Source organism: Manis pentadactyla, chromosome X, assembly GCF_030020395.1.
Source record: "Manis pentadactyla isolate mManPen7 chromosome X, mManPen7.hap1, whole genome shotgun sequence".
Lineage (NCBI taxonomy): Eukaryota > Metazoa > Chordata > Mammalia > Pholidota > Manidae > Manis > Manis pentadactyla.
This window is the reverse complement of record NC_080038.1, coordinates 135,462,431-135,488,139: the sequence shown is the minus strand read 5'-3', so window position 1 is coordinate 135,488,139 and position 25,709 is coordinate 135,462,431.

The window sequence follows — 25,709 nt, the reverse complement described above, 5'->3', positions numbered from 1 at the left end:
TTTTAAGACACTTCATCAATAGGTAAACCATTGAAGTTTTAACTAATTCTGACACACTTAAGAGATTTAACTGTAAAGAAAGGGGGTTTGAAAGACATCAACAAATATAGAATGATGAATAATTAACAACTATTAAAATTAAAGTAAAAGGTCTATAGCTAATTTGGTTTTCCTTCTGTTTCCATTCCCTCTAAATTTGGAATCTCTTCTCTCTCCCTTTCTCTGTTTCATCAACATAAAAAAAAGTTTACTTTTGCTCAAATTAGACTACCAATTATGTCTTTCCTATGTGTTTTATATATTTCCATTACTTTGTTTCAAATTTCAACACTTTGAGCTTTGTACTTTTTAAAACAATGGCAAGAAGGAAAAGAAATTACCAATCAGATAGATGTTTGAATTGGCTTTCCTTTCTAAGAGCCAGATGAGGGATATTTTATCAATAGCATATCAAAGTCATACTTATATCTTCCATAAATCCATTTCTTAAGTTGGTCAGTCAATGAAAGAGTAACTCAATGATCACTGACTGAATTCATATTATATGCCAGACATTGCCATAGGCAAATGTGACCAACCACAGCCACAGCCTTAGAGAATTTTACACTGTAGTAGGGGACACTAACAAGTAAATAAAGAATTTAAAAATGGTAGTAAGTGATACACAATATAACCAGGTACAATGCAAGCATGGATTGGGGATGTGAACATGAGCAAAATCTTAGGAGATGAGAAGAGTTTCCCAAGACAAAGTAACTCCAACTGGTTCAAACCTATAGGGAGCCCATCTGCCCCTCCCGCATACAAACAAGGTACCCCCAAGGCAACTGGGGGTAAAATTGTAATATTTCCAGGATCCCTCACTTGGCCTTAGTGCATCTCCGTATCAATAGGTGTTTCTAAGAGGTGGAGAGAAGTAGTCCATCTCCATATCAGTAGGTGATTACAAGGCGGAGCAATGGCATATCTGGACCAGAGAGGGTGGGGGGGGTCCCGGGTGGGGTCCCTTTTCACAGTCGGCTAGTGAGAGACACGGGTGAACAAAAGTGGACAACTGCTTCTAAGCAATAAACGGATTCCTCCCACTTTTTTTCTCCCTTTGACTAATCTCCGTTTCAGAGGTAATTTGCTCCAGGCTGGGAACAGATTTTTCCCCTGGAGTTACAGCAACAGAAGGAAGTTAAGAGCATTTTGAGTGTGCCCTGGGCTTAGTTTTAGATCTCACAGAACACAAACCTTCAAATTAAGGAGAATGGGGCCTTAAAGAGCTATGAAAGGTGGTTAATGTGCCAAGTGCCATTTCAGAGGGCAGTGGCGGAGGGGTTGGCACACACGGAACCTGTGACACCCAGGGCTTCAGTGCCCCCTCACCGGGCCTTCCTCGGTCCTCGTTGTGCTGCTTAGAGGCTCCGTGTGTCCTTCTTTCTTTTCTCCTCCATCTTATTTTCTATCACTTCTTAATGTTTGTCTTGGCTGCTTTCCCTTTTCTACAAGCTCCAAGAGATCATTTATATTTAGTTTTGGTTATTGGCTGACTTTTCTGACTCTAATTGTTAGCTGTGCCTAAAAATCAATTGAGTTGAAATTTTATCTTTCCTAATTATGAAAACTTTCCCTGCGAGCAAACTCACCACAAGGGAAGAGAGACTCTGGCGTGGGGATTGAAGCTGAGTATTCTTAAAGAGAAAATGTTCATGACACTTGTGAAAGCAGCAAGGTAGACTTGATGCAGGACTGTCACAATAGGTACAGGGAATTCTCCAATGGGGAGAGTGATAGGACTCAAACCCAAATACGACAGAATAAAGTGGGAATTAAACCCAAGGAGCAAGGGATGGGGGGGATACTGTGGATGGAAAATTGCTAAGAGGTAACTTCATGGGTGAGGGGGACACTTCTGGCTAAACTGACCAAACAGGACACTACCTGAAGGCAGGCATGGGGGATGGGCGGAGGATGAAGATGTTTATCAAATACTGACATTGATCAGATATGGAAAGTGGGGGACAGCAGCTAAACTCACTTAGGCAGGGTTCTCACTAAAATTGGGCCCTTAATAAGTAACATGTCCATGTTCAATGAGGGGGTCTAGCTGAGAAAGAGCTCAGAGGAACCTGACTAGAGTTTTGTCAAGGACAGAATCCTTGTCACTCCCTCCTCTGGTTCAAGGAAAGAGAGACATTCTTCTTTCCTTTGAACAGGTAAGTCCATTTCTCACTTGGGTGGCTTTTTGCACATTAAATGCCAGCTGGACCATCTGTTGGAATTTAGTCGTAGAGGATATTTGCTGGACGGTGCTAGCTGTCAGGCATTATGAGTGGGATTTTTATAAAAATAAAAGAAAACCAAAAATTTAATAGTTGGAAACCTAGTTCCTGAATCCAGAGGGAAGCCAGTCGAGATTTCTAGATGGTGGACTCAAAGATGGCAGTGGTTAGCCAATGAATTTCTTGGTCTGCTGTCTGAATGTCTTTGGTGACTGTATCTGCTATTACAGTGAACTTGCTGAGCGGCCCCCACAGCCGCAAACTTTACGGTTGCCCATACGTGGCCCACTGTGGTGATTTCTTTGAAGTTTATACAAAGTTCAGTTCTAGCTTGCAGTGCTTAGGGAAAAGTGCATCATTAGTTCTTAGAGATGACCAGACAAGAGAATGGGAGAAAAACTGGCAATGTTAGTTTGGAGAATTACAGCCAAATATTAGAGGAAACCAGAAGAACTGAGACTCCACAGAATATGCTACAGTTTTCATTGAAACATAAAATTTTTCTCTAAATTCATCTCCATTTTGATCCTTGTTTACAAGCCTGGTGTCATTAGATTTGGCCATATTATTTACGTAAGTGCAGCAAGAATAGTAATTGACTGGATAGGCCTTTTTGAGTTTGCTTTGCTGGAACTTGTCATAAGGAATCTCAGCTTACACTTTTAAAAGCCTCTTGAGGCTAAGAAGCCAAGACAAGAACTTGCCATTGGACCTCACTTGTGGCACTTACAGACTTGATTGGATTCCTCTTTTTCAGGTCCCCAAGATATCCCAAGTGTCCTGGGTTTGCCAGGAAGTTACCTTCCTTATTCACCAGTAAGATTAGAAACCCTATAATCCAAATACTAAACTGGTTTCCCCAAAAGGGCTTCGGAGGCATTGGCTCTTTAAAGTCAACCATAGTTCCTTAAAATAGATTATATATACACCATTTTCAAATATGGCATTCCCGTATAAACCTTGGTAATATAATCATTATTTCCAACTGTGACCTGTTACAAGGAGAATACATTCTTTTTGAACCTGCAGAAATAATTATATTGCCATGAAAGTAAGAAGAGTCAATAAAACTTTCTAAATTCTGGAGGTATCAGGCAGGAAGAAAAAACAGATGTTTCATATCTGTTTACAAAATATAAAATACTAAATAGTTGTGTGATAAGGGAAAGGTTTCTTAAATCTGGAAAACAAAACATTAAAGAACTAGCAATTTCCAAACAAAAATCATAATCATCCTTTTTCAGTTCATTTAATCCCATGTGACTAACTCTTGTTCTGACTGATCTTGGGTTAGCAAACTCATGTACCCACATGCTTCTCACTACAATTCAGGGAATCTGTGCTCACTCCAGTGGCATGGTCTGAAAGTTATTACGGCAATGCCATCATAAGGTATTCTGGCCTATTGCTGATCGCAAATGTTTTTAGAGAAGAAAAAGTAAAACAATAACTGTGAATGACAAAAGACTTAAAATGGTCATGGTTAAAGATCTGATAAGAATTCATTTGACAAGGAAATTGGGTTATAACATTTAAAATAGTAACTAGAATTGTGACTGACAGTATTACACCAGGACATATTACGGACATCAAGAGTATTGACAAATGTCTATGAATTTTATATAATTTCTGAAATACTTATATTAATAACATCTACTCAGACAAATATAACCTAGGGAAGATTAAGCATCTCTTCTAATTTGATAAAACCTTTTTATGCAATTCAACATATTGAGTAAGATGAATTATTTTTTAATATTTCTCTTTATAAGTTGAAAGAACAAATCCTTTGAGATGTTTCAGAGCCATTCAAAAAATCTCAAGGTCTGTTCTAGAACAAGATTTCACTTAGGACTTAATTTGAGAGAGGTAAAATTGCCAAAAATGTAAGACATTAGCTCATTTAAAAGTGAGATGTCTCAGTTCTCTTAAATAATCAAGGATACGATAAAGGTTTACAGAAAGCACAGCAAATTATTCAAGTAAGAAATAAAATCTTTGTTTCCCAGGCAGGTTACTTAAAGGTAAAGAAAAAGCTTTTACAATGTCTCAGTAAGAACAGACCAATAATCTAAGAAAACTTTGTAATTTTAAGAGAAAGAGAACTAAATGATAGATGTGTACAGTACTTTTGATATTAAGACTCATTTAAAAAATCCTTATAAACAAATCATTGCAATCTTTCAAGCTTGACCACACATTAAATACCTTTTCTACAAACCTTCTATAACTGTCTATATCCATTTAGATTCATCCTACATTTTTCATCTTTCTCAATCTGGAACAACCAGACATCTAACTTCATGATAAAAGTTCTCTTTGTCCCCTAACAAAAACACATCCTTCATATCTTGAATATTTTTTCTTATCCAAAACACATCCTACTTCTTTTGCATACTTTCACACAAAGTTGTTTTTCTTCATTCTTATTAGTTCTAGAAGTTTAAATTAAATATACAGATTATAGATTTAACGATTTGTAACCTCTCTTCTATACACAAAACTAGAAAGTAAACAGTTGTGAACTGCGTCTCAGATACAAGCATTCTGTGGCAAACTAGCAAATTTTATGAATATAGCATCTCACAATTTTTATAAGTAAATTCCTCCTCATAGTACAAATACCCAATGTGGCAAAAAGAGTATATTTATCAATAGACCTAAATATATTTAGCTTCTTCATACCATATAAAAATAAGATGCCAAAAATACATGAACTTAAACTTGTATTAGTGATTAAGATTTCAGTAGTTTACCTTACTTAGAAATAACTGAGGTATTTAATGAATATGTGTTACTTGACTTAGCGTAACTCTAAGGTTTCAACTTACCAAAAAGATTTTGGGAACTATTTTCAGGCAGACATACTGTAACACCAAAGAAGGCTAGCCATCACCTCAAGTTTTTTCCCTGTTGACTATTTTTACAGCATGTGCATGATAGGCAAATGTCACAAAACCAAAAAACTAAAAAAAGATAATGATTTTTTTTGTTTTAATACTGTTTTTGATATACATAAAGGAATGGGTATCAAGCAATTCATTTTTACTGCATGTTTACATGTACATTTTTCTTGAGGTTGAATTTACAATTTTATAATCTTAAACATCCAGTAAATATAATATTAGCTTACATGGCTAGTAAGCCCAAGTAGAATAAAAATGTATGCTCATATACTTAATGCTGATAACTCATAAGAGAGAGCTTTCTAAAAAAATTGAACCAACAATATTAAACTACTTTCATTGCCAAAGATTTACCTAAGTCATGGGAGCCTGAAAAGTATTAGGTAAGTTTCTAAATTCCTGGGGGGTTAAGGAATACTTGACCTATATAAGTGCTCATTTATCTCTAAACCAGTTTGAATAGAACTCCTTTAAGGGATTTTACAAATTAACTTGTTAATACTGTCCAGAGGTAAGAGAATATCACATATGCATAATTCATACATAATCATCTCATCAGACACACAGACTGCATAGTTTCCCATTCTAAAGTTTTAAGATACTTTTGCCTTTGATATTTTCAATTGAAGGGAAGATTGAAGGTGGTAAAAGTATGAAAGAAAGCAGAGGTGATGGGAAGGGAGAGATTTTTAGGGGAGCCAGATTGGAGAGATCTTCAGTCTCCCAAAGAGGCCAGTGACATTCCATATAAAATCCTTAGTAAAATCATGCTAACAAGCAGGAGATGGATAGAACACATGGAGTGTACAGTCAGTCAGCAGGGGTTCAAGAAAGGGGTTTCAGTTAACTGAGAAATTCAACGGTAGTAACAAAATCAAATAGAGAGAAAGGTGAGGTCCCATAAAGAGCCAGGAAATATTTGTCCAATCCAGAAGTTAGGAAGTGAAACTTCACTCAAGACAAAGAACCAGACGAATCTGCAAGCCCAGGGAGTTAAGGAGTAATTTTCACTCAAGACAGAGAGCCAGAATGAAAATAATTCCAACCCATTGGGTACGTTTCAAACAAAGAAGCCTAGGTCCACAATAACCCATCTTCTACTTGCCTAGGTCTCTATTCAGTAGTCTTAACCATAAGATAGCTTGAAAAACGGAGCTTCATCCTCAAAGTGCAAGTATTTTTCACCACTGGAAGTAACACGGTGAATGTGATGCAAGATCTGAGGGGAATCCCAAGTGAGGAAATAAATGGCGTTCTGGTTCCTTTCCCCTTCCAAGGGTCCCTGGTGGCCTGCTGTCACAACGGAACAGGGTGCACATGCCTTCGTGCCCCACCCAGCCCTGCGTGCCCTGGCCCCTGCTTCCCTCCCGCGGCCTCTCCTGCCGGAGGCTCCCTCCCTATCACCAGCTCCTCTCAGGGATTTTATAAGTCTGCTCAGACAAGGCTTGGTGCAGCTCCTCGAACCCATCATGCTTGTTCCTGCCTCAGGGCTTGTATCCCTGCTGCTCTCTCTGCCTGCAGTGCTCTTGCCGCACACGGCACGTGGCTCTTTCCCCGTCATTCCAGTCCCTGCTCACTGCCACCCACTCAGACAGGCTTTCCTTGGCTGCCTGCCTGAAATAGGCTCCACCTTCTCTCTACATCCTCTCCTCATCTTGGCTTTCTTCATAATACTTGCAACTCTGAAGTTACCTGACTCCTGCATTAATTGTATCACTCGCCATTAGCACCTGTAGTCCGGGGTTGGAGTATTTTTACTGCTGTGCTCTGAACACCTAGAACAGAACCTGGCACAGAGTAGGTTCTTGGCATATCATGAAGAAAGTAAATGAATGGTTAATGAATGATTATACACTTAGTGACCACTGTTAGGGGGCAGTATAATTCAGAATTAATTCTAAGATTCTAAGAAAAGTATTAATTATCCATTTTGAGTGACAGTTACACTTTATGCTTTCAAATATTTAAGCTTTTTCAGGGAATCTGGATATGCTAGTCTGGACATTCTTGCTTATATGACTTAATAGAGGAAATGGACCAATAGCATTAAAGACTGTTGTTATCAGAAAATATCAAAATGCCTGTGGCTTTTTTTTTTCTGTAAAATGAAAGAATCCATACTCACAACCAAGATGGATTATCTAATGTTTCTTAAGCAAAGGAAGGTTCAGGCTTCTTTTAAACTGAAAAACATTAGTTTATATAATTTCAGAGATCAAGTGTTCCAAACCACACAGGATTATAATTGAAGGTCACAGGAAACCTCGTTTTGTTTTACTTGTGATTGAAGTGAGGGAAATGTCTTAAATTAAATGGCCTTCTCATTTAATCAACAATATCTAAAATCTCACTTCTTATAAGCAATCCATTTTATATTTTCTTTTTTATAAATTAATTTTGAGAATGTGTTTCCATATATAACTTTACATAAATGTATTATCTGAGGTTGTACTCACATGCACCATGTGCATAATTTTCTTTTTCTTTATACTGCTTCACTTCTCTTTCCCCCCAAACAGCCCTGGCTTTGTAACTCAAATTAACAGATGTGGTTGTGTAAGTATTTATGTTACACACATGCATACTCACACCCCTTCTCTATCACATTCAAATACCAGGAAAACAACAAGTGTAAAACCTTAGAAGTTGTCTGAAGTGATAAACTACTTACAAAGATACAGAGATAAAATTTACAGTGAATTTCTTACCAGTAACCATGCAAGCCAGAACATAGTAGAATGAAACATTTGAGGTGTTGAAAGGAAAGAAAACTACCATCTCAGAATTCCATATCCAGCAAAATTCTCCTTCAAAAGTGAAGCAGAAATAAAAACTTTCTCAGACAAACAAAATCCTGGAAGAAATAAGCCAGTATACCATGGCCCCAGGATACAAGATCAATCTACAAAAATCAATCGCTTTCTTATACAGCAATAATAAACATTTGGAATTCAAACTGAAAATAAATAAATAAATGAAAACCTTTGAATCATCACCAAAAAGTGAAATAAATCTATAGGATCAGTATATAGGGAACTACAAAACACTGATGAAAGAAATGAGAGATCTAAAGAAATAAATGGAGGCATACTCCATATTCACGGATTGGAGCACCCAATATTATTAGTATGTAATTTCCTCCATTTCTATCTAGAGATGCAGTACATGTTCAACCCAAATCCCAGCAAGCTATTGCCTAGATATAAGCAAACTGATTGTGAAATTTAGATGGAAAAGCAAACAATTAGAATAGCCAACACAATATTGAAGTAACAGAACAAAGTTAGAAGATCACATTACTCAATTTTAGGCATTTATTTTACTTTGGGTTATAATCCAACACTACTTATCAATTTTGTTGCTCAAATTGTTCTATTTACCTTGGGAACATTCTCAGCTGGCTACAGTGTCTCTTTGACTAACTCCCAACAAGTTTTGAGGATTTTTTTAAATTGAGTTACATACAATGAAATACACAAATCTAATATACAGCTCGATGAATTCTGATATGTGTAAACCTCTCCCAAATCAAGATATCAAACATTTTCACTAATCTCTTTACCCTCTTTACCTATTTTATTCATTCCCCTACCTCTCCCAACCATGGCAACCATCTGTTTTGTTTATGAATCTATTTATATTTTGTTTGTTTTTTCATTTGTTTTGTATTTTCGAGCCCTCACCTAGGTGAAATCATGTGGTATTTGTCTTTCTCTGTCTGGCTTATATCACTTAGCCTAATGCCCTCTAAGTCCATCCATGTTACAAATGGCAAGATTTCATTATTTTTTAAGGCTGAGTAATACTCCATTATACATATGTACACATCTTTACTCACCCATCAATGGACATTTAGGTTACTTCCATATTTTGGCTATTATAAATAATGCTAAAAAAACATAGGGGTGCATGTATCTTTTTGAATTAGTCATTTTGTTTTCTTTATGTCAATCTACAGAAGTAGAATTACTGGGTCATATGGTATGTCTATTTTTAGTTTTCAGAGAAACCTCTATACTGCTTTCCATAATAGTGGCTGTACCAATTTACCTTCCCATGTGGGTTTTTTTTTGAGTACTTCCTTTTTCTGCCCCTACAAGGTGCCCAATGCCATATGCTCATCTTGTACATTCCTTGTGCCATTGCTAGAATCAGACTTTTCTCCAAGTATCCAAGGTTTATTTTATTGGAAAACAATGCCAGAGATGAATAGTAGCTAGTGAGTTCATAGTTATTGGTTGTCATTGCTTCTAAGCCCTCTAATCGGATAGAGCAAGAAAATATATGGGTATGTATACCATTTACTTTTTAGAATCCTCAGATAGATGTTTCATGCTTTTTTAAACATGAAGCCTATTTCCAATTTGGTACTATTTTTAATTATGCTCCTACGTGCTCCTTTGTATACATATTTTGGCAGATGTATATATAATACCTATATATCTATTAGGCATATATGCATATATCTTAGATAGCAATTACTGATTATACATATATCACACACAGTAGACATTGCCATACTATTTTCCAAATACTTATAATAATTTATATATTTACCAGAGTTCTATGGACATTATTTTGCTCCACATCTATGTTAGTATGCTACTGGTGATTTTCATGTAAATTTCTTATTTAACATAATATATATACATAAAGGGCACAAGCTAGAAGTGTATAATTTGATGAATTTTTACATTGAATACAGACTTTTAACTACCACAAAGATGAAACTGTAGAACATTATCAGCTCCCCAGAAGCTCTCGTCTATCAGTCATTACCCACATTGCAATAACCATGGTTCTGACTTCTACCACAATAAATTAGTTTTGCTTACTTCTTCAATAACCGACTTTAAGGAATAATTGCCATATGTATTTATTATAAAGGGCACATTTTATTTGTACAGATCAAAGTAGGAATTTCTTTCAAAACCCACAAAGAAAACCTAGGCTCAGAGAGTTTCACTGTTAAAATTCTACTAAACATTGAAAAATTAATACAAATTCTTCACAGATTCTCCAAAAACATAGAAGGCAAAGCTTCCCAAGTCATTTTACATGTCCAGTTTTATCTTAATACCAAAGCCAGACAAAAGAATAAAAACTATAGACCAACCAGCCTTCCTAAACATAGACATGAAGATCCTCAATAAAATACTAGCAAACTGGATTCAGGAGAATATAAAAAGGATCATATGCCAGGACCAAGTGGGATTTATCCCAGGAATGCAAGGTTGTTTTAATATTTGAATTTCACTTAATATGAAACATATGTATAAATAAAATACAAAACACACAATAATATTAGTAGATATAGAAAGAACATTTAGTAAAATCCAACAACTATAAATAAAACTCAACAAAATATGAATAGAACATCTGCATGACAAAGGGAATCTATGAAATCCAACGGTTAACACCATACTTAATAATGAAAGACTCAATGTTTTCCCCTAAGATCAGAAACAAAGCAAGCACGTACCCTTTCACCAGTTCAACTGAACATTGTACTAGAGGTTCTAACCAGGGCAATTAGGCAATAAAAAGAAACTTAAGGCATCCAGATCAGAAAGAATTATACTGTTTTTAAGCCACAGATGAAATAATCATGTATGTAGAAAATCTTTAAGTTATCTATTAAAAATATACTAGAACTGATAAGCAAGTTCAACAAGGTTGCAGGACACCAGTTCAACATACAGAAATCAATTCTATTTCTACATATTAGCAATAAACAATTCAAAAATGAAATCAAGAAAGTAAGTAAATTCATGGCAACATCAACAAGAATAAAATACTTATCATTTTATTGAATATGAATACATTCAGCTAAAGATGTGAAATACTTATACATGAAAAATTATAAATTACAGCTGAACTATATTCAAGAAGATCTAAATAAATAGAAATATATCCTATGTATATGTATTAGAAGACTTGCTATTGCTAATACAGTGATACTGTATAAATTGATCTACAGAATCAATGCAATTCATGTTAAAACCCCTGCTGGATTTTTCCAGTAATTGAGAAGTAGAATCTAAATTGATATGGTAAAGTATAGGACCCAGAATAGCCAAATCAATTTTGAAAAGAAGAGCAAAATTTCAGAACTCATCCTTTCAAATTTAAAACTTTACTATAATGGTACAGTAATCAATATAGTGAGAGAGTGGAACAACAACAGACATACAGATCAGTGGGCTAGAAGTGAGAATTCAGAGATAAACTCTTCCTTTAGCAGTCCATTAATTTTTGTTAAGAGTGCCAAGGCCATTCAGTGGGGAAAGAATAATCTTGTTAGCAAGGGTGCTGGGACACCTGGATTCCAAATTGTATCTCTACCCCATACCACACACAAAAATTACCTCAAAGTGCATCCAAGACCAATACATAAGAGCTAAAACTATAAAACTTCTAGAAGAAAGGATAGGTGTAAATCTTTGTGGACTTGGATTAAGCGATAGCTCCTAGAATATAACACAAAAAGCACAAGCAAAAAATTGATAGCCTGCCTACTTTATAAAAATTAAAGTATTTTATCCTTCAAATGATACTATCATCAAATGACAGCTCATGGACTAATACATATTTGTAAACAATATATCTGATAAGGACCTAGTATCCAGAATATATACAGAATTCTTATAACTGAAAAAAAAAGAAAACACAATTGAAAAATGGGGAAAGAATTTAAACCAACATTTCTTCAAAGAAGATATGCAAATATACAGTAATTATGTGAAAAGATGCTCAACATCATTAGCTATTATGGAAATGCAAATCAAAACTTCAATGAAATACTGCTTTATAACCACTATGATAGCTATTATCCAAAAACACAGATAATAATAAGTGTTGTTAAGGATGATGAGAAATTGAAACTCATACATTGCTGGTGGGGATGTAAAATGGTACAGTCACTTTGGAAAGCAATTTGGAAGTTACTCAAAAAGTTAAACATATTATTACCATATAGTCCAGCAATTCTACTATTAGGTATATACCAAGAGAAATTAAAATAGATATACACACAAGAGCTTAAACATGAATGTTTACAGTAGCATTATTCATAATTGTCATAAGTAGAAATCACCCAAGTGGACATCAACTGATAAATGGATAAACAAATGTTAAATACAATTAGTTAGATAATTCCAACAATGTAACAATGTAAACTGTCATCTTCACATAATGGTGATAATAGGCTCCTGTCAAAAGCAAGTGCTTTATTATGTTTTATTATAATATTCTTCTATTCTTTCACTTTGCTTCTGAATAATACAAATTTAGATCCTATAAAACAATTAGTATGTGCCCCAAATCCTTTGTTTTATAATATTTTTTCCTTTGTGAAGATTGTTCCCTGTTTAGCTTGCTACTCCAAACTGAGCTTAGTTTGAGTCTGTTCATTACCACTTTTTATACTTCTGTGTACATGCTTAAATTTTTAATATTTCTCATTAAAATGTATTCTCTCTGGGAAATAAAGTTTCCATAGATGACTGGATCTTGAAAATGTGCAGCAGATCTCTAAAATAGCCTTCCTGCTGAAACAACTAAAATCAAACAAAGAATCAGATATAAAAAACAACAGTTTTAAAGAACATGAACATCAGGTCACAAAGAACAGTGATCCCTGAGGGATGGGAAATTAAGGCTGTGATCTCTATGACTGCCTCAGCTGACTGCCTTGAGAGAGTTTCCAGGCTGCAGCACAAGGAAGGGAGACCCAATGAAACCTGCCACTCTCCCTGAAAAGAGGAAATGGAGCTGGGGCTCCCCAAAGACCAAAGAGCCAGAGTATTCAAGGCAGAGTACTCAACAGCAGAGAAATGCACAGAGAGACCCCTCTGGAGACTGACTCTAGAACTGAGTACTCATCATCACATATGTGTGAGAAACATATCCAAAGACAGTGGGGAAAAAGGGTTATAGAAAATTCCAAGGCTCAAAAAGAGCTAGAAATATTCCTTGCTCCACCAGCCACCTCATAATGCATGAGGCATTAGGTAAAGTAGTCTAAAAGTTTCTCCTCAGTAATGAAGAAAAATTATCCATAAACGTTGCTCAGGTCCTGCCTAACAAAATGTGAAAGCAAGACCTGGAAGGATTAAAATGTTCCCAAATAACTTAATGGTCTCCCAGAACAAAGCTCAAAACTATGTATAAATATGCAAAAATATCCAGTTCAATGGTAACCATTACAGTTACTATAGCAAGTCTGGACACAATGCCTATATCAAAAATTACCAAGTAGAAAAATACAATCCATAATGAAGAGAAAAATGAATCAATTAGAACTGAGCCAGAAATAACACAAATGATGGATTTAGTAAATAAAGGCATTAAAACATTATACCTACATTCCATATGCTTAGCAGGCTAGAGAAAATATTGAACATGTTATAGGGGCACAGGATATATAAAAAAAACACAGTTTGAATTTCTAGAGATGGACATTACAATGTCAGAGAACAAAAATATACTGGGTACAATTAACAATCATTTAGATGCTGCAAAGGAAAAGCTTAGTAAATATAGCAATAAGGACTATTTGAACGAAAATGTTGAGGCTCCTAGTGGTGGTGTGCAGCCTGCCGGCTGGCAGTAAAATTAAAACAACAGCAAACTCAGACTCTGTGAAAGGACTAGTGGTTACCAATGGGGAGGGTGGGTGGAGTTGGGAGAAGGGAATTAAGGGGCACTGTAATTTGTAATCACGCTATAGGTCAGTCACGGGGAAGGCAGTACAGCATGGAGAAGACAAGTAATGGCTCTATAGCATCTTACTATGCTGACAGTGACCACAATAGAGGGGGTGAGGACTTGACAGTATGGGTCAATGATGAAACCATAGTGTTGCTCATGTGAAACCATCATAAGATCGTATATCAATGATACTTTAATAATAAAATAACAAAATAAAATAACATGCTGAGAGAGAACATGACTAAACAAGATGAATAGCATAACACTGAACTTCAAAATTCAAGCAGTCTAACATACATGTAATTGGAGTACCCAAAGGAGGGAGGGGCAGAAACATATTCATAAAAATAATAGGCACATTCTCTCAAATTTGATGAATACTATAAATGTGTAGATCTAAGAAGTACAAAAACACTCAACATAGGAACCATGAAGAAAATTGAATGAAGAAGAAGCAACAAAATCAAATTACTTAAACCCAGTGATGAAGAGAGTGTTAAAAGAAGGCCGACAACTTAGAGGACAAATTATGTATGGAAATACATACAAAATATGATAACAGATATTTCTCATCAAAACAATGCAAGAGAAAATACAATGGAGAAACACCGGTAACATACTGAAGGAAAAAAGTCTGTCAACCCAGCATTCTATACGTGAACTTTTCTTGAAAATTATACAGAGACAACAACCCAAGTCCTTCTATAAACCCAATGTTATTCTGATACAAAACCTTGTCAAAGATATTAGCAGGAAAGAAAACTATAGACCAATATCCCTTATTAACACATATATATTATTAACAAAATTTTAACACACTGTATCACATATATGTAAATAAACCTTTATAAATATTTATATATATTACTAAATATATAACAATATATGTTAAATATATAAATACAAGTATGAAAATTTATGATATATATATGATATGTGTTTGCTAAAATACATGAAAATATTGCATGGCCAAATGGGATTTATCCCAGGAATATAAAATTGATTTTACATTCCAAAAATCAATCAATAAAATTCACCATAATAAAAGACTAATTAAAATAATCATATGAACATTTCAATATATTCAGAAAAAGCACTTGACAAATTGAAAACCCATTTCTGGTAAAAAGATGCCCTGAGGGGACTTCTTCATCCTAGTAAAAGGCATTTACAAAAACCCTAGAGCTACATTACAATTAAAAGGGAAAGACTGGTGTTTTTCCCTCTAGGGTCAAGACTAAGGCATGAATGTCCACTCTCACAATGTTTTATTCATCATTGTACTGAAGATTCTTACTAGTGAATTAAGAAAAGTAAAGGAAATAAAAGTGCGCAAAGGAGAAACTAATATAAAGAAATATTTAGATAAAAAGTTAACGGAACATTTATAGAACCTATATGCTGAAATCCGCAAGATGCTGATGAAAGATATCAAAGAAAACCTAATAAATGGAGAGACATACCATGTTTATGGATTAAAAATCTCTATATAGTAAAGATTTCAATTTTAATGCAATTCTTGTCACCATCTAGGCATGCTTTTTCATAGACATTGCTTATTCTAAAATTTATGTGGAAAGACACAGTCCTTGAAATAGCTCAAACAATCATAGAAAAAGGAGAGTAAAGTTGGTGGAATCACTCTTATTAAGGCCTATTACATAGCTACAGTAATCAAGACAATGTGGTATTGACAGAGGGATAGTTGCAGAAATTAATAGCACAGAATAGAGAACACAGATATAGAATCATAGTAATAACAAATTTTCAAGGTTTTCTTTGTGAATGACGCTGTTAAGATGTCAAAAAGACAAAGTACAGACTTGGAGAACATATTTGTGAACTGTCAAAATTCAACAGTCTTACCACTATGAAAACAAACTTAACAGTAAAACAAAACCTAGAAACATCCAATTAGAAAACATACAGATGGCAAATAAACACATGAAAAGATGTTAAACATAATTTCCATCATGGAAATACAAATTAAAACCACAATGGGATATCACTATACACCTATAGAATGGCTAACATAAAAAATAGTGACAATACCAAGAGTTTGTGAGGATGTGGAGAAATTGATTAGTCATACATTTCCCGTGACAATGTAAAATGGTATAGCCACTCTGGAAATAGTGTGGAATTTCCATAAATAACTAACCATGAAACTACCAAGAACCCAGCAATTGCACTCGTGGACGTGTTCCCCAGAGAAATGACAACTAACGTCCATACACACATGTGAATATTAGTAACAGCCTTATCTGTAATAGCCACAAACTGTAAATAAACCAGATTTCCTTCAATGGGTGAATAGTTAAACCATGATACATCCGTACCATAGAATATTAATCAGCAATAAAAAATGAGCAACCTATTGATATAAATAAGCAACAACTTGGATTAGTCTCCAAGAAATTATACTATGTGAAAAGAAGCCAATCCCTAAAGTTTTCACAGTGCGTGGTTTGCTTACATAACATTCTTTTTTTTTCGATTATTTTTATTGATCTCTTTTTTTTTTTACATAACATTCTTGAATGGTAAAATATTAGAAATGGAGGACAGTCTAGTGGATCCATGGCTTTTAGAGGGTGTAGATGTAGGCAGGAATTGGGTATGGTTATAAAAGTGCAACGGGAGGGATCCTTGCAGTGACGAAACTATTCTTTATCTTTGTATTAATGTTGGTATTCTAGTTTTGACATTGTATTACAGTTCTGCACCATATTACCATTAAGGTAAAGTATGTTCCATTTGTACAGTTTGTTTATAAAGTTTATGGTATTTGCTGGGGTTTTTTCATTTTTATATAGCCATCTGTACCTGTCTTTTCATTGCTGTTGGGTTTGTAGTCTTCTTATTAAGAGATCATCCTCCCTTAGATTGCACACAAAGTCTCCTGACTCCTAAGAAGTCAGTAGTGCCACTGGAATTCATCTGGGCAAATGATTTACTATAAGAATCTGATTTGTTTTTCAGGATGGATATCAAATCATCTTTTTTACCTTTTATTCTACTGTGTTACACTTTCCTTTGCTGATCATGAGCATTTCATTTTTCAAACAAATCTTTCAACAATTATTGCTCATTTAAAAGTCCATTTGGCTTAATAAAAATATGTTGCAGTTATATATATTAATTATGGGACAATTTATATTTTTATGATACTTATATTTTGTAACACTTAGATAATTCCTTCCATATCTATGGCCTTAATGGCAGGACCTTTGATCCACACATCAGTAAAGAAGAGAAAAAGAAAAAAGCAGTGAGGACAGTATGATAGGATCGAAATTTGTTGAGGCTGCTGATATGAAAGACTTATCTGGGAATCTATTTTACATATGATACAAAATTAGACTTACATTTGAAATGCTTAGCGAGTCACTGGGCTAAGTAGATGTCTTCAGCACTTCACCTGTGAGTCAGAGCAGGCTAGAGCAGCCTTCAGCCGTAGGGGTATTAATAGACCTGGTGGTCCAGGTCTTCCGGCTGATATCTGCTGGTTGAAGTCCTACCTCTACAGGTCATACAGCAGGCTTTCTCTTCAATACTGATAAAAAAATGATGTCTATATATCATAAGAAGGGTTAATCAAAAGTAGAAAAAAGTTCATTTGCCACCACATAAGCAAAAATCCTCTAGATATTTAAATCTTTAAAAATGGCATTCACTCAAAATAGTTTGTATTTGGAATAAACACTAAGAAAGTGGTAGATACATACATTTTTATTCAAAAAGACGGTTTCCTAATCTGCAATGCAATCCCATAGGCTGGGAACTGCTGTTTCTGAATTTGAAGACTTGAAGAACAAACACTGGATGTTAGAAAGGTTCTTAGACTTTGATTGTTTGAGTTAAAAAGGCACTATAACTGTGCTTTTTCCCTCATTTTACAGAGGGGTGGGTTGAAAATCTTAATTTGTTTAGGTGTGCAGCCCAAACTAGAACCCAGTTCTACCGAGTTCCAGCACACTGAGCTTTGCAGGGCTCCCCAGTTTTATTATTATCCATCAGCGCTTTACTAATCAACCTCTGTCTCTGTTCTAGCTTCTTTCCTTTATAATTAGAAGCTTTGAGTCCCTCTTCTTCTAGTCTTTTCATTTTAGTTTTCTTACATTTGTACATTTTTTATTATTTGTGGGCTTCACCCTATGCCACATCCTTTCATCAACCCTTTAATTTTTTGTGTGTGACAGTGAAACTTGGAAAATTCCTTCCAAAAATATTTTTGAAAACAGAGACAGATTCTCTCTGTGGCTACACATTGAGGTAATGAAATTGGACATGAAACCTTCATAGCCAAGAGGGGGAAGGACTGTGCTGTGCCAATTCCATCAAAAAGTTTGCCAAACAAATTGCTCCTTACAAATTCCTGTTTTTTTAATGTTTTGATTGCTGTACTTTTTGAATATGAAAAAGCCATCTTCTGGACCCATTTTACACAGAAGGAAATGCACTGTAATCAGCATTTGAGATTTGCCAGGCACCTATGAACTATGGCTCCTACTTAGAAAACATGAGCCAGGGTTGGAGAAATTAAATTAAATTGCTCAGCCATTTCATTTCTTTACAATAGCATCGAAACAACCTGAGCTTTAAAAATTTCTTTCAGGAGGCCTTCTTTCCCTAGTCAATTATAATTAGGGTTGACTGACTGCCGGAGACTAAAGGAGCAGTGACTTTTCTACAATTCTCAAAAGTGTTGTAAGTGTTAGAAGGCCAAGCCAGCCCCAGTTGGCAGCAACATGTTTACAGACAGTCTGAAAGAGATGAATGTGGGGGCTGGTGGGAGTTAAGTGAGAATATCCACACTCCTGTGTGGTTACCAGCAAGATAAATACAGTGTTTTTAGACAGTAGCCCCAAACATGGAGGTTTCATAAATGAAAAAGGAGTTCATTGGTGACCTGACTACATATGGATGTTTCTTAGCATACCGTATTTACATCCCCAGATAATTTTTCAACAGTAAGGAAAGCTCTCTCTGCTGTGGGTGTTTTCACTTATGAATGCTGATTTAAGCTTCTGAGAATGTAGCTTTTTGACAGCAGCCTGTTCGTAAGTGTCTGTTGTAGCAATAGGATTTATTGGAAAGGCTTTAGAATCTACAGAACAGCCCCGCAAAGTCTGTTTCTTCTGCCTTTTGTGACAGTTTCTCAATGATATGTTGATAGATTACTGGCCATCATTATCTTATGAAGAAACACTTAACATTCTGAACACTCGGAACAGTCTGATTTCCGTGTACTATTTCAGGGATTCTTTGGGACTGTATTACGCCATATTATTTTGACTCTTTTTTACGTTATTTCTCTTGGACGGAGTTTTGCAAAATATATGACATCAGATCAAGCATAATGCAGAAAAAATTCATAAATCAAATCATGTGAATATTAGGCATCTCTGAGTGGAACAAGACTTATTTCAATTCATCATCTATGAGCTCCATGTGTGCCAGTTCATCACTACAGCAATCTTGTCAGTTTGTACCTTGGTAAATAATTATTTCCACATCCAGTGTTCTAAGGGGCTTGGCAGAGGATCTTGCCAGCTGGTCCACATTAATGAAAAAACAAACTGCTTATGATCTATGGCTGTGGTTCCTTCTCAGCTAAGTGATATCACACTTATATGCACAGTGATTATACTGTTTGAAGCTGCATTTTCACATGAAAGCATTTTCTGCACACTTTGTGGAAAACTATTTTTACTTTGTCAGGAATGACTAGTAGATTGCCAACCAAACAACTGAAGAAACAATAGGTTGTTTATGCCTGTGGCCACACCAATAGAAATAGATGGTTTGTCAGAATCATCATCTCTGGGTCATTTTTTGCCTTGTGACTAATATTCATGTGCATGCTAGAATCAGAATATCATGGCCAGACGCCAAGACAGAAAACATTATATTTCTTTGGCTGGGCAAATTGTTCTCTGTCCACACATCCAATAAGGTTATGTCAAGACAAAATCAGGGTTGCTATTCTCCACACATCTACATATCGTGAGTATAGCTTGTTTTGATATTATTAGAGAGTTCTCTAGAAAAGGTATGAACATGTGACTACACAATGCTGTGAGGCTCTTATCTTACATATATTTTTCCTTATTTGCAAAAGAAAAACAGATTCCTGTCACAAACTTGTGTTCTAAGGAATTTTACATTTAACCATTTGATTTCTTGAGGGGAGATCATACATAAGTCCATTAGAAACTGAAGAAGTCACAATGATATTACGCTCTCTGAATGTGACTTAACCATGAGATTTCTTACTGCCTAGAAAATGCCATTACGCCTCCTTCCAGTACTAGTTTTATATAGGTAGGACACAAAAAGAAACCAAAATGATTGCCTCTAGTAGTAGATGTTGTTGGCCTTTCATCCGTATCACCTTGACTTACATTGGAGTCTCCTGCAGTCAGTTCCAATATATGGCAATGTCTTCTAGATCTTCCTGGTTGAATGTTCTCTAACAACCCCCAACAGGGGTAGACTGTAAGTGCTAAGGAATTAACACCTCAGGAGCTCAAGAAACAAGAGTCAGGAGTTGTTGAATAAATATCCCAGCATCCTCACTCCTTATTAGGACAATTCTGAGACATGTTCCACACTGTCCCTCACAGGATCACCAATAGGCTTGAGCTCCAGTTGCCCACAGTGGTAAACTCCTCATCATGCAACTTTGTCTGACTTACTTCCCTTACCTTTCTTCCTTCCCCACTGCCTCACAGTGTTTCCTGTGATGACCTCCCAAATAAACCACTTGCAGGCAAATCCTTGCCTAAGAGTCATCTTTTGGAGCAACCCAAATTAAGACATTGACAAAGTAAGGGAGGCAACCTCTACGGGAAACATTCTTATACTCTATCCTCAAAGTAATTTTCATTTTATTGTATGCACCAGGGTTAGCTATACAATGTTCCCTTCATTTGAAATATTAAAAAAACACTAAAGCTGATAACACTGTGCATAATCATTTGCTCATCTGTTTTTGAGATTTCACCTGTCAAATTTATTTCAGCTATCATCTCTATGCAGATAGCTCTGAAAAGTTATAGTTCCCTCATGCCTTCTCCTTTTTTCCATTCTCCGCTTGTCCTTTGGATAGATCTACCTTAATTATGTCTTTGATGACACAAATCAAACATTTCTAAGGCTTAATTTCTCATCCCTTTTCCCTTACTCCAAAGTAGCTCTCCTTCCTAATTCCCCAGCTGTCTCCTGGCCTCCAATCTTCAATCATCTGCTGCCAACTCTACTTTGCCTCTCTCATCCAATCGACAGCCAAGCACAAATAATCTCATAATACCTTGCTCATCTGTCTTCAGATTTCTCTGTTACTCCCTTAGTTCCATTTTAGGCTTAGACTATGATAGCAGCTTCATAACTGGTCTGTCTGTTCCCTGCTCCAAATCCTTTTTATTTATCAGTAGATATTAGTCTTCTCTAAACTCTGCCCACTGCCTTAGCCAGGCATTCAAATTCCCCCCAAAAACTGCATTCAGTTGGCCTTTGTTCCCACCACTTCCCCACTTGAACAGTGTGCTCCAGCCAGCTAGATTTGCTCACTCTTGCTTTGATATATTGGGTACTCTCCATGTTTAATAATTTTCCTATAACTCTGTGGTCTGACGACTGTTGATTGAAATTGGAATCCTTCTCTAACTGTAACAAAGACTTCTAGAATATTTTTTCTAGAAAAGTCCAACCACTTCATTTTACAGATGGGGAAAATGAAGTCTGGAGAAGCAGTGTGATTTGCTTAAAGACACCGATAATCACTAACAGAAGCAAAAGAGAGTAGACTAGAGTACCGTCTCAACGATTCTCAGCCATCTCCCTCTGCTCTGAGAGCAACGATTTTCCATATAATTTGTATAACAATAACACTGCCTCAAGTTCACTATTATTTTAGTTATTTAAAAATGTAAACTTAAAACTATTATTTCACTTTAACATGTTTTTCTCCCAAGGTAGATTCAAAATTCTCTAAGAAAAGGGACTGTATCTTATTCTTCCTTACAGAATCCAAATAACATAATGATTATAGAATACCAACAATAATATATTTGTGTACATATTATTAGCCACTGTAATAAGCTCATTGCATGAAAAAATCCCATTTAAGTCTTATAACGACTCTGCAGTCATTACTGTTATCAATGCTTTTAGAGACGACGCAATGAAACTTAGAGAAGCTGAATAATTCTCCAAGCTCATGAAGCTAACAATTATCATAGACAGCCTTTAAAGTTAGGTTTATAAAACTAAAATCCCTGAAATAACACTTTTTATTTGCAAAATCTATTCAGTAAGTTGGAATTTGGGGCTATGGAATGATCATAGTCTGTTCACTGTTCCCAACTGAAACAGTAAAATGTGAAATTTAATATGTGGATTAAATTTACTGTTTTACTTGGACATTTCTTTAACCCTTGGTTTAGTGTGTAATCACAATATACCAATAAAACGGGGGTGAGAGAGTTCTTACCATAGATAACTACTGAGATAATGTCTACTGAAGTCACTGCCTTTGGAGACAGAATCTGGTGCTCTGAGGAGAACAATAAGGTCTTTTGCATTCATCGTGACAGCAATGCAGCACGTAGGATGATAGTTATAAACCAGTATGTCTCCAACAAGATACTGAAAAGTGCTATTATTAATTTAATAGCTTTGGGAATTCTATATTGCTTGGAATGTTGAATGATTTTCACAAGCAAAGTCATGTCACTTTCTAGGCTCTCCTAAGCTTTGTTATTATGCAATTTAAATTCCAGATCAAAAGCCTGTGGCATCAATGAATAGCCTCTCTTGAGTAATGCTAAAAGAGTTTTGTATAATACAGTATTAAATGCTTGAAATTTGCTAAGAGGATAGATCTTAAGTCTCAACACACACACACACATACACACACACAGAAATGGTAACTATGTAGAGGTGATGGATAATTTATTTAGCATGGCTGTAGTGATCTTTTTTCACAATGTATGTATTCATCAGAGTGTTAATTTGTATAGGTTGTGTGTACAGGTTGTGTGAAGGTTGTGTCATACATGCTTCAATTGTTTAGTTTAAAGCACAGTATACAAACTAGTTGAATGACCTAAATTGGTAGTTCTTAACCCTGGTTGCACATCAGATAAAACATAGTAGCTTTAAAAATCCCCATGACCAGATCCCATACCAGCTCAGATAAATCAGAATATCTGTGTGTGCTGCCCCAGCCCTGGTGTTTTTTAGAAGCTCCAGGTACAGCCAGACTTGTGAACTACTAATCTAAGCAATATCCTGTCTAGTTTGAATATCTTCAGTAGAATGGGGTTTTTTAAATGTGTGTGTGTTGTAGTAACACACTGATTCCTAGTACTTACTACACAGGGTTTCACCCAAAGATTATCTATTTCTGACTTTTTTAAAAATGTAAACTCTTCAAAACCCTTGTTCTTCCCTACCAGGTTCCATGAATAAGTAATTGTTGACATTCTGTGGTAGACCTAACACAACTGTTTTATCCTGCTATGAAGCGAACATCTTTAGCTCTGATTTGACATGCTAATAAGGCTAATATTTATTGAGCACTTATCATGGTCCAGGCTTTGTTCAAAACACTTTACTTGTATTAAATCACCTACCACAGGTCACCATCTAATAAGATCTCTACAGGTAAAGGAATTGAGACACAGAGAAATAGACTATCTTGTTAAGGTCATAGAACTGACAAATTGGGATCACAAGTTAGGGCGCCAGACCGTGGAACCCACTGCTTTAATCACTACCCTGTATTGCTCCTCATATAGATTTATTGTAATTCACATTGTTGTTGGGGGGGGGGGAGCAGAAAAGGAAGAAATTGGTTTTAATTCTTAAGATTTGACTATCTCTACACCAAAAGAATACTGGATAGGATTCCCAAAGATGTTCTGAGAGCCATACAGATTCATTTAAAACCACTTGGGGTATCAGCATACTGAAAATGAGTAAAGCTAACAGTGTAAATTCCACACGTCTGCCACCTAGGATTTAAAAAGAAAAAATCCTTAGCCAACTTCTTGGTCCATTCATCTGTCCATTAGGTTTCTGATAATGGCACTAGAAGACATTTTCTCCCCTCTCTTCCTTTGTGGGATCTCAACCCCAGCTGCTTTTTAAAAATCAATTGGAGAGCTGTGAGAAATGCTGATGTCCAGGATCCCCCTCCCAGAGATGCTGAATCATTTGGTCTGGGATTGAGGCCAAGGCACAGGTATTTTTTTTAAATGCCATCAATGATTCTAAGGGTTAGCCAGAGTTATAACCCAATGTTCCATGACATCAACCCCAAAAGGTAAGAAATGTGTATCTGGTATCCCTATGTTCTCTTAATACTGTTGTGTTGCTTCAAATTATGCATGCTCTTTAGATCAGTGGTAGTTTATGCCAATCTTAATAATGCATGCTTCCACAATCTGTTATATTTTATGAAGCTCATATTCTATATTACGTAACCAATTTACAAATATGATGGTATATGAGCTACTTGGAAAATGCAGTACCTTAAATACCACTAAGGAAATATATAAATTATGCGGCTTTTATGGCTTTTCATAAATGAAAGGCAGGAAACTTTCTGAAGCCTCTTAATAAACAGAATATACTGACAGTGAATCAATTGGAATGTATTCAATACAACAGTATTTTGCTTTGATTATAAGATGCAAATGTTTCTGCTTGGGCTGGAGTTGCTTATTCTGGTTATTAAAGTTAGAATTAATAAGCCCTACTAATTTTGAATGGATTTATTCTTCTTCTGAAGTTTGAGTCCACCTGGCTGTTCTCATGCTTTTAAAGATAGGCTTATGAGCCTATCTTTAAACAGGAAGCTGTATATTGTCATAGCCTTTCATATGACATACTAAATTTGCAGGAAAGAATTCAATCTCACACTTTTATAATCCCCATAGTACAAAGCTTATAGTAGATGTTCAATAAATACATGTTGACAGTTGACTGTTTTGCCTCAAAAGTTATGACAAGTATAGGGAATGCCAGCAGTCAATGCCAACCGGTCTAGGAAAAAGATTTTCTATTTATATTCTACATTAAAATAGCTTCTTCCATATTGCCAAACAATTCTTCATATCCCCTACCTTAATCAATTTTCAGTTACCTGAATATACCTACGAATAAGTATCTTACTTTATATGTGTTATGGTCCTGGTAGAGAAGGATCACTCTCAGTACAATAAGCCTCCCTGAAATTTCATGATAGTACAAAATGAGACGTAGGATGAGTTCCTGTGTCAAATTTACATATTGAATGAAAGACAGCAATTGGATGTAATGAATATAAGGCTGCATATTGTTAATTTTTTGGAGTTTATTTAGATAATGTTTGCATAATATCAATAAGATTAACATCATGAACACAAGTTTTCAGGAACTGCAGTCAAGACATCTATTCAGAGCTAAGTCAGATTTATTCTACTGAACACATTTAGTGGTTTCCTTCTTTGTTTCTGTATGCTGTACATATTGGAAAGTACTTGGTAATTGGTGTTATTTTCCTGCACACCATTAATCCTGCTCATTAGGGATGGATGCTCAAGGGAGCCCAGGATGCCTAGCCCAGCTAGGTTTTATAGTGTGATTTACTAAAGGTTGCCTATTTACCTGGCTTATGAGCCAGAGGCAATCTAAATTAAAATCAATGAAGAACAAAAAAGAGAGGTATTTAAGGACATTATTCATAGATGTTAATAAAGTGCCATGACTTAATTATTAGTGGGTCTGAGATGTATCTCACTGTCATTTTCATTTTTGAGCCATGCTTTGTTCT